This window comes from Takifugu rubripes, chromosome 22, assembly GCF_901000725.2.
Source record: "Takifugu rubripes chromosome 22, fTakRub1.2, whole genome shotgun sequence".
In the NCBI taxonomy this organism is placed as follows: Eukaryota; Metazoa; Chordata; class Actinopteri; order Tetraodontiformes; family Tetraodontidae; genus Takifugu; species Takifugu rubripes.
The window spans coordinates 12,662,557-12,672,904 of NC_042306.1; positions in this window are offsets into that span (position 1 = coordinate 12,662,557).

The window sequence follows — 10,348 nt, forward strand, 5'->3', positions numbered from 1 at the left end:
AGGCGTGTGGTCATCGCCTCGCTTTCAGTTTTTGATACTTGACGATTGTATTATTCAAACAGCCGCGGGGTGTGAGTGACAGTTAGCACCTGAAGCTAAAATGCTAAAAGTGATGCGCCTGACAGCCAGGGTCGGTCCTCGAGCGGAGCCCTAAAACGTGCGCGTCCGACCGCGTGATCAGACCATCTTCTTCCCAATCACCTTGTCTCCGCTCCGTTTACAGCCGACTTCAGCGGGGGAGCACACAACCATAGTCGGGCTGTTTCTGTCCCGACCCCCCCCCCCCCCCTTCAAGACCCAGGACAGTAGCCAACGCTACAGGGTTGAAGCTAAAGCTCAGAGGGGGCCAGTAGACATCTGGTCATTCCCCGTTCTGTCCATTCCAAACATCGGTTTCCTTTCCCGTCTCAGTTCGCTTCGTACTTTCACCTGGTTTCATTTTCAGGCGTCAGAATGTCAAATGAGATCGACCCTCATGCCCCCCCCCCCCCCCCCCCACCACCACCACCGCCACCCCGAGGGAAACTGTAAATGTCAGTGTGACCAGACAACCTCTGGGACCTCATTTGGACTTACACCCGTCAACAGCTGCCGTCACGTTGCGCTTGTTACAGGAAGGGTTCTGACGACACAACGGCGCCATTTCGAGACAGCCTTCACCGATCGGGGGGGTTGGGGGGGGGTTGCTGACCTTAGCTGAAACTACATCAAAGTCTGACATTGCTAAAATTGCGAAATATTGTATCCACATGGATGAGTGAGTTTGCTAGCTGGCGAATTTCGCTAGCTGTCAGACGACTGGCCGTCCCCGTTTCTTTGATGATACACACCTGTGAAGTCGTGTGGCCACATCACCGACATTATTCGCATCCCTACGTCAGCTACGCTACAGAACTCTACAGGTCTGTTGTTGGCATTCAGATGTGAGCATACCGGAGAGGGCAGGGTACTGGCCTTACATCCTGTGGTGGGCGGTTGGGACCTCAACACTTTAGCTTTGCATCTTCTCAAAGTCGTACTTGTTTATTTAGGGGCTTCTCAACTAGGGTGCAAAAAAACGTGGGAGGGTTTTTACTTCTGCTGAAGGAATAAAGCCTCGAAGCTGACAGACACGATAGATCGCGCTACCGGATTTTGGCAACAAAGAGCCGAAATCCCAAGAACAAGGTAGATAGAACATGACACTACCATCTACTACCGCTAGCCTCGGTGCCATGGCTTCCTCATCGCAAAGGTAAACATAATTTAACTTTCCTGAACAATTACTCACTCGGGGAACTTCCCCTGGGACCGATTCAGCACTTTAGTCTATCTACGCTGCGCTTTATCGCGGCTTACATCAAATTGTTCTGCTGTGTCATTTTGCGGTAAACACGCGTGCAGCCGAGACCATTAGCTGCCCGCGGCAACGATGTCACAGCGTTTTAATCTGAAATTGTTCTGCACACCGGCAGAATGTTGCCGCCACACTAAGAGGAGGGTGCGATTTTATTTGCTTCCTGAAGGATTCGGGCGTTTGGATTCGGCGCTGCTCGGCGGAGCACGGTAAAATCTACCATATCCCTAAAAAAAAAAAAAAAGGTAGAATCAATAGGAGTTTAAATCCACTATTAGCGAACACTGTCTGGGTGTTGGAGACAGACACACACTTGATAAACTCCCAGGAACAACCGGAGCTGGCAGAGATTAGCTACCCAGCACCGAGCTTTTCCCATGAGGTTCTGGGGTCGATCAGTCTCTCCGTCTGAGCGCACCCCTCAAAACGGAATCATCGGTCTTCCTCCACGTATCCCAAAACTCTTCCTCGAAGAGGCGAAGAGCCGTCGGATGGCCCGGAAACCCTGAGCGGAGCTGACAGCAGAGGAGTGGAAGAGGGCAACGGAGTGATGAGAGCAGAGGAGCTGGGTCAGCTGAATGGAAAGTTCTGATGCTGAAGATATCAGTGATGGAACACGGAGAGAGGAAAGAATGAAAGTTTCTCTGCAACTTTTACCGATATGTGAGCAAAATGTTCCTTCAACAGCTCTTTTATCATGTTTCCTTTTCTCGAAATTGTCCAGAATTTTGTAGGACTAAATGGGAACTGTAGTTCCTCCAGTGCATCTTGGCTCATCCCTGGGGTCTACTCCCATCTGGAATTTTCTTTGGAAGCATCCCAACCGAGTGCTTGGACCACCTCAACATAACTGGGTTGGACTTGGCCTGGAGCCCAGCCATGGGCCTGGAATGAGCCCTGGAAGAAGAGGGGGATCCAGGATCCACCACCGCTGCGTCTGTTGTCTCTACCCTCACTCTATTCCATAAAAAGCCACGATAGGATGACGCACTTTCTATTTTCAGACATTATGGTGACGACTGTCCATCATCAGCCGGGGAACAATAATCTCAAAATCGGACATGTTGCCTATCGAGTCAGTCGGTTGTAAAATCCCATTCAGAAAACGGTGCAGGTTTTCCCTCCACGCTGGCCTGCAAACCCCTCAGGGACTGATATAGAATTCGGCCTGATTGCCAAATCAGAAGAATCGGGAACGCTCTGTGAGACGCCATCAAATGGTGAAAGATTAAACTGTGGAAGAACCGCAGCTAACAAATGGTCCCTAAAAGGAGCCGTTTATTGGAGCCCTGGTCCCATCCAGCCTTCCATTTGACTTCTGGCGGGCGGGTGTCAGAGGGACTCGTGGATTTGTTGATTGATTCCATACCTTCACTCGCGCCGGAGGCCTTTTTAGCAACAGCGAATTAAATTGCTTTTCCTCCCGTTTAGCCGATGTTAGCTGGTAAAGACGAAGGCGCCAAAGCCGCCTTTCATTCATTTCATTTATTCTTCTGACAAAACTCAGAAGAAGAGCAAACGGTTCAAAGTCGGCCTTCAAATCCGGCCGCACGGTCGGATGAAAGCTTCCTTATCTGCATTTTTATAGGCTGAGCGGGGACGCGGCCTTCACCGCAGCACTGACAGTCGCTCCTATTACCCAGCACACCCCTGGAATTATTACAACCACAACCGCCAGCGGCGCAACTCTGTCCCGGTCAAAACACATCGTCCCCCCCCCCCCCCTTCCCTACTTCCCATCGACTTCTCTGAACAAACAATCATGCATGATATTTAATGCAGATAAAAACCCTCTGGTGATGTACGAGTGCGCCTGATGTAACTGCCTGTAAGACCCGTGTTCGATATTGGCGGTGCAAATATGAACGCCCCCCCCACCATCCATCTCTCTGTGCCTATTAAGGTGCCTATTCACACCGAGCTAACGGCGACGCACACGGACAATAGACGAGCTCACAATCAGGACTGAGGGTGCAATCACATGATCTTCCGTCACCTTTGAGATGATTCAAGCGGTACACGTGACATTTAATAACCTCTTCGGATCCCGGCGCGGGTTTCTGCCTGCGTGTGGCGGCCGCACGTGCATCCGCTGATAGGGGTGAGATTAACAACCCCGGCTGTGACCGCGTCGGACTTCGCCGGGGCAATCCCACCTACCCCCACGCCGCCACATGAACGCCTGGATCTCACTCCTGGATTTCAGAAAGATTTATCGGCCTAATCAAAAAAGCGTAGATAAAGGAGAACGGATCCAGCACGGAGGAACGACAGAGGAACTGATGGATGCAGCAGAAGGTAAAGAAAATAAAAGCTGTGGACGAGCTGCAGACCACAGAGCAGGAAGCAGGCGCAGCAGCGCGCTGATTTCTAGTGTTTCGCGGACGTCCTCCGGGCGGTTTTCCGTGAAAGTTCTAAATCTGCTTTGATTGCATCCATCAAAGTGTACGTGCGTAGAAATCAAAGCAAGTCTTAGATTTCCTCAGAGGCATCACAAAGATCAAAGGGGCTGAAACCTGGTTTCCGGAAATTTGCTCGAACAAAGCGACAGTTTGAAATACGTGCGAAGACATGAAAGACCTGCAGTTTAACAGGTTGAATTGAGATCAAAGGGCTACGACGTTATCAACAGACACTAACGTTTTGTATTTAAAAGTCAGGAGATAAAGTAACATTAACTTTCCACCATTTTTAGGTCTTTACCCACAAAACGACGCAACGTGCACATTCATCAGTGCGCTTTTGATCTAAAATTATCGTGGTTTTCTGCACCATCAGCAGCGAAGCCGCTTGTGTGTTTTCCTCAGTGGAAAAATGAAAATGTTTAACCCGGAAATTAAGGCAAAAAAAAGGAAAAAAGCACTGTTCCGATTAGAAGCGCGCCGCCCGGCTTATGAACATTTGTCTTTGTGAAACTATAATTCCACCCGACACTTTAAGCTAACGGCTGCGCGGCAGAAGAGCGATTTAACGTAAGCACATTATATTAGATGTCATTTTAAATCACTTCGCTCTGCCGGCTGAGACGCACATCCACAGCAAACACGAATAAATATGAAAACACATGATTGTTTTCCCGGGTGGAAACAAAGCGGCTTAATGAAGTTAACGGCAGGGGTCTCGCGCACGCCCGTGCGCAAACGTCCACAGTCGCGGGCCCGTCTGACGAGCGTGAGCTAAGCAGAGGTGTGAAATAGAATTCTAATTTGAACGGCGTTTTACCCAGGAGTCCTCCCCACAGCCTTCCCAGTGACACCATGATGAATGGCTTTGCATTCACCGGGTGCTGGTGTGTGTGCAACCAGGTTCAAGGCGCCGAGGTTGTCGCCCCTTCAGAAAATAAATAAATAAATAAAAACACTCCCGTCCTCACGCTGAGCTGCCCGTGGATAATTAAACCCACTTCTGAAGTAGCTGCGCTATTATTTATTTACCTGTTTGTCTCACATGATACACGAGGAGAGGGAAAATAACAAGGAGTCAAAGGGCGGCTTCTGCCGAGCTCGGCGTTCGGGGCCGCGCTCCCAGTTAATGGAATACCAGAATAAAGCATTTTCTTACTGTTTTCTGGAGGGAAAAAAACCCTGCTGGTGTGTTTGAGGAATAATTACTGAAGTGATGATAACACGCGGTTACGGTTGTTCCCTGTCCCGAATCATGGACTCAATTCCAGACCTTTGTTTTTACTAATAATACCCCATCCACGCACAGATTCCAAGAACGCAGCCACATTCTCCGATCGTCTTCACCGGTGCCTAAATGTCACAGAGCTGTCGGCGACGTCGTCTTTAACTTTATCACATTATTGGCTCGGTCGCCTGGTAACTTCAGGTTGCTACCAGGGTTTTTCCCAGTTCAGGACAGATGGAAACCAGTGCTAACAGCTCTACAAAGCAGTCGGGAAAACCGTCTTTGATCTTGTGACATCACTCCAAAATCTATTTTTCTCTCAGCACCGAATAAACGCTCAGGTGGTCCTGATGGATTACTGGCCGATGTTCCCAGAGCGGAGTGCTGTCCGGCTTCCTTTCTGGCTCCAAACGGAGTCGTATGTTGCTCCCAAAACGAAGCTGCTGCATCGACCCTGAGGAGCGCCGCTTTCAATTGTGCAAGGGCGCCAAGTTTTTGTGTGTGTGTGTGTTTGAGTGTGTGTGTTCTTCCCTCCTGTTTCAGCCATTACTGCAAACAGGCATGATGGGGTGGGAACAGACGTGAAATGTCAGCCCTGCGCCCCCGTCACTGTTGTTTATGAATAGCTCGCCGGGCCCGTTGTCAGCTGATGTTTGTGTCACTTCAACCGTGAGGGTGAGTAATGGGGGCCGACGGCCTCCGCGTTTCTCTTACGGGCAGATATTCAGTCCAGAAGGCGCCTCGAGATTTAACCGTTACTTCCGAAAATACCGGAACCGAAGCAAATGTGCAGGGGGAAACCTTCACATCTGCATAGATAAGATGGATGTGTATGATGGGGTGGGGTCTACGCCTGGGTCTCCTGGTTCAGATGCTTCTGTTACCTGGAAGAATTGAGTTCAGATTTTTCTCACCCAGGAGGCGGCACAGACGAGTGCTGGGGGGAGGGGGCGTCATCGATACCCCAGAGATCGATGGTTGGCAGAGCGTGCACGAGCACACCTCGATGATTTACCGGCTCGATGACAACCTCCTGATATCGCCGGGTCGATGCCATTTATCAGGTCTAAGTGATTGATCTCGTTTCGGATGCGGATCGTTCGGTCGCTCTGATCCGATTTCACGGTGCGAAGTATAAAAAATTCCCCCCGGGGTCTCAATCAAATCTTTAATTAACCTCTAATTGATTATTGAATTTATGGGTAAATACGGGAAAAGGACCAAACGGATCAGCTCAACCCCCTGTGGTCAATCCTTTTCCTGATTCTTGGTAAAGAGTCGCCAACGACCTTTAATTTCCGAGACAGTGTGCTGAGCGGACAGCTGCCAGCCTGATCTTATACGTGCACGGGAAGTGTGTCAGCATTCGGAACGGTCGCCGCCTGACACCAGACCCAAAATTATCATATTTCACCCCGCTCTCCTCTTACACTGCATCCTTTCCCCTCGCTCGGTCCCTCCATCACTTCCTCGCGGCCTCACGTTTCCTCCCCGACGCCGCGACCATCGAAGTGATGGGTCTGTCGCGAGGAAATGCTTTTTTGCTGATTAATGGTGGGTTTGAAGTGAGCAACCTGGCTCGGAAGATGTAGTTTTTGTTTATTTCTTTGGGGATTTTTCTCGTAATTTATCAAAGGTGACAAATTTCATCGATTTCTGGGAAGAAATACGATTGAAAAGGTTGATATCAGACACACTGAAACCAGGTGGGTTCTTAGAAACCTTCGTGGAATCTTAACTGGCTGTGAAATTAGTTTTTCCAGGTTTATGTAGATTTAGCGAATGTGTATTTTATTTAAAAAAGGGGTTCCTCAGGGTCATAGACTTGGCTCACTTGTATTTCATCCAGTAAATGAAAAACAAGACTCCTAAATCTGGTGCTTCTTCCTTATCCGGGTCACTTGGAGTCCTGGAGTCTATCCCAGTATCACAGGACCCACGCTGGCCTGGTTTGTACTGGTAAATGGCGCTGAAACCACGGTAAGCTTGTCAGACTCGTGCTGCTCCGGTTTAGTTTGGAACCAACTCAGTCGGAAAATTGTCGGACTTTTGTGTCAATGAGGATAAAACCCGAATAATGTAAAAATATGAAGAAGTTCGGCAACATCTGTGAGAATAATCGAAAACCTGTTCCCTTTCAGAGGAAGTGGGATTATGGGAAAACAGGCGGTGCAGAAAGATCCACCTTCCTCCAGGCCTCTTGATTTTTAAATCAAAGTTTTTGAAAAATTGAAACACTCCAGACCTGCCTTATCACAGGTCTGACGTTTCCATAACAACAGCCAGGAAGTACCCTCAGCCTGCAGTGTGTACGTAGATAAAAACCCCACAGACGTGCATCTGGACTGAGACGCGCAGATTCAGGCCACACAAATGTCTCGGATTTGGAACCAACAGCAGTTTCCAGCATCCGAACGCACCGTGAAATATGGATCCGATCAAACCTCTTTATCTGACTGGATCGCGGACTCAAAGTTGGTTCTGCAGAACCTCAAGTTGCCTCAATCATCTAAAGCTCCGGCTCTTTAACGCCACCTCTCCCCTGTGAACAAACCAAAGCCGCTCTCTCGTTCCCACACGTGCACCTGCCGGGGCGGCGTGCACACGCTCGGCTCAGGCGTTAAAGGACATACGCTTCCACGGTAATCCATTTCATTTTCTGTGCCGCTTCACCCTGTCACGCGGCTCTGGATAACGCTCGAATTGGCCGGGGGTTGGTTATTACCCAGCCCTACCTGTGCTCATCATTAGGGTGAGTGGGATTCCAGCAGAATGCCTTTATGAGTGTGTAGTGGTCCCCATGTGCAGGCGGCGCTGATGGATGTATAGCCGAGCTAATCTATAGTCCATCCCTCCCTCGCTCCGTATTACAATCATCCATTGTTTTTTTTGTTTTTTTACATTCCCCTACTTCTCAGCTTTTCGGCTGTTGCGGGTGAAATGGCCTTTCGCTGCAATCATATCTAAGATTATGTCACGGCCCAGCGGACCATATTTTTACAGCCAAAACACATAAAGCCAGACAGCAGGACGCTATTCGCTCCCACACCGTAGCACAAACTCTGCAGCGTCCTCACACCCACACAGGTTCTTTTAAAGACTTTTTTGGAAGGATCCTGTCGCCCCGGTGGGACAGGAAGGAGGAGTGCTTCCAGAACAATGCTCATAACAGCTAACGGCACTTCCTGTTTTGATTTGAACATAAACTCTGGTGGCATCGAAATATCTCAGATGCGCAACATCTGCCTGTCCTTCACGGCCACACCCCGATGCTCCTTCCTGGGGAGACTAAAGAGCCCCCTCCCCCCCCTCCCCACAGATGGGTGCGAACTACATAAACATCCTAGCTTCACACAACACACACGTCAGGGAAGAGGAGATACAAGGACCGAGTCTGGTTTTGTTCATTTTAAGGAACTTCAGCGTATTAAATAAGATCTTTTCCATCAGCTTCTTCTGTAATAGTTCATTAGATTGTGGCCCCCCTTTTTCTTTTTAAACTCTCGCATTTAGGGTTACTTATTATTCCTTGTGCTGCATCCAAGTGCTTTTGCTGTTGTGGTCGTCTGACAGTCCGATATCGATAGATAATTGTTGTGTTGTTTACGACCACACTCCAGGAACCATTTGTTTCTCTGGCAACGGCTAAAAGTGAACCAAATAATTGCCAAAGAGACTGCGTATTGTTGAAAACATCACACCCGGAGCCCGTGATTAGCCCATTCATCCCGTCTCCACCTTTCACTGCTTTCAAGCTGCTGTTTGCTGCAACCTTTGCCATTAGCGATCCGCCGCAAACGTGCTGTTAGCGTGCGGGTGTTTCTGTGGAAGCTGTTAGGGTTAGGGCTGCTCCGTCGTGACCGACGACTAATCAATGTTAGCATCCAGGAAAAGATGTGAGCACGTAGGCATTGTGACGGACTTTGTCTTAGTGGGGGGGGGGTTCTTGAGAGCACTTGAGCGCTCCAAACTCTCTAACGTTGCACCATAAAGAGAAAACGCCCCCCCCCCCCCAGGCGAACTAAAGAAAAATGTTAAGAGCGAGCGGGAGGTTGATGAATGGCCACACAGGCTGCACCACCTCCATGTTTCCTGTTATATTTAGAACTGAGCAGCCAGCTGACATGTTGCTTTTTATCCTCACTGCAGGAGCACAATTAAAGACTGGGGATGGAAGGGAACTCACCCGGACTTCACCCAGCTTTACCCTACAAGAGGGGGGATGCTTTTACCACCACGGTCACACTCAGGATCTCCAGGCCTCACACGTTCCAGCGAATCGTCATGCATATCGCTCGGCGCGGAAAACTAAACGCATTTTTATAAACATATATGCGCGCTTTTAAAATTGCAACCTCACAGCTGGGAACGAATGGGAACCTCTGCGGCCGGCAGATAATCCATATTCTAAAGCAAATGAGGGTTTCCAGCCGAGCGCAGGAGCCACTCTGGGCCACGTCGGATGAAAAAGCAGAGGAAGGGTCGCTCCCCTCCATTTGGAGATCCAAGACAACCTGCTATGAAGCTCATTACCTTGTGGGAAGATATCCATCAGATGGAGTTTTTAAACTGGGTCACACGGCGTCACGCCTCATTCCACTGTGATATCGACGCGCCCAACTGGTTTAATGCAAATCGGGGTCTAGAGTTTCAGATGTAACAAGGGTAAATCAAAGAAAGTCAAAGTATTGCTTCAACAGCTTGGTTGAGCCTTCAAATTTGGCCTTTACGCATGTAAATGGGTGCTGGTTGTTAAAAAATGGGGTTATTGGAGTAAACCCTCAGCAGGACCCCCATGCTAACTTTTAACCATTCAGATTTTATTTTGAAATGACCTCCAATTACCAAAAACTACAAAAGAAACCGTCTTAATTCCCTTTCACTGTAGGGACACAATCAAGGGCGTCTGCGGGCACGTAGGGATTAAACAATCAACTATCAATTTTTTATTTAAATAATCAAGGAGGCTGAAATTTCACTTGTCACAAAATGCAGGAATGATGCCTAAAAAGAGCTTGATTTTTAATTAAAATGCTTTTGACTCATTTCACGCCTATTGTCATCAAGGAGGCAATTAAGACCCAAACCTTTCCAAACACCAACATTTAGCGCTTCGAGAGCCTCATTTCTACCGTTTAAAAGGCTTCAGGCATAAATAGGAGTCAAATGACTGCGACAATTTAGTTAAAATAACAAACACTCATCACTGTTGTAGCTCCGCAGACTCCGCTAATGAAGTCGGACGCCATAATGCGAGCTGTTTTGTTGGATGTAATCTGAAAATTCTGAATTCCAGAGGACTCCTGTTGTTATGGAGACCTAGAACGTCACCGCTAACCACGACGCCTCACGTCGTGGCGTTCCATGTGAAACGCAGGCGCG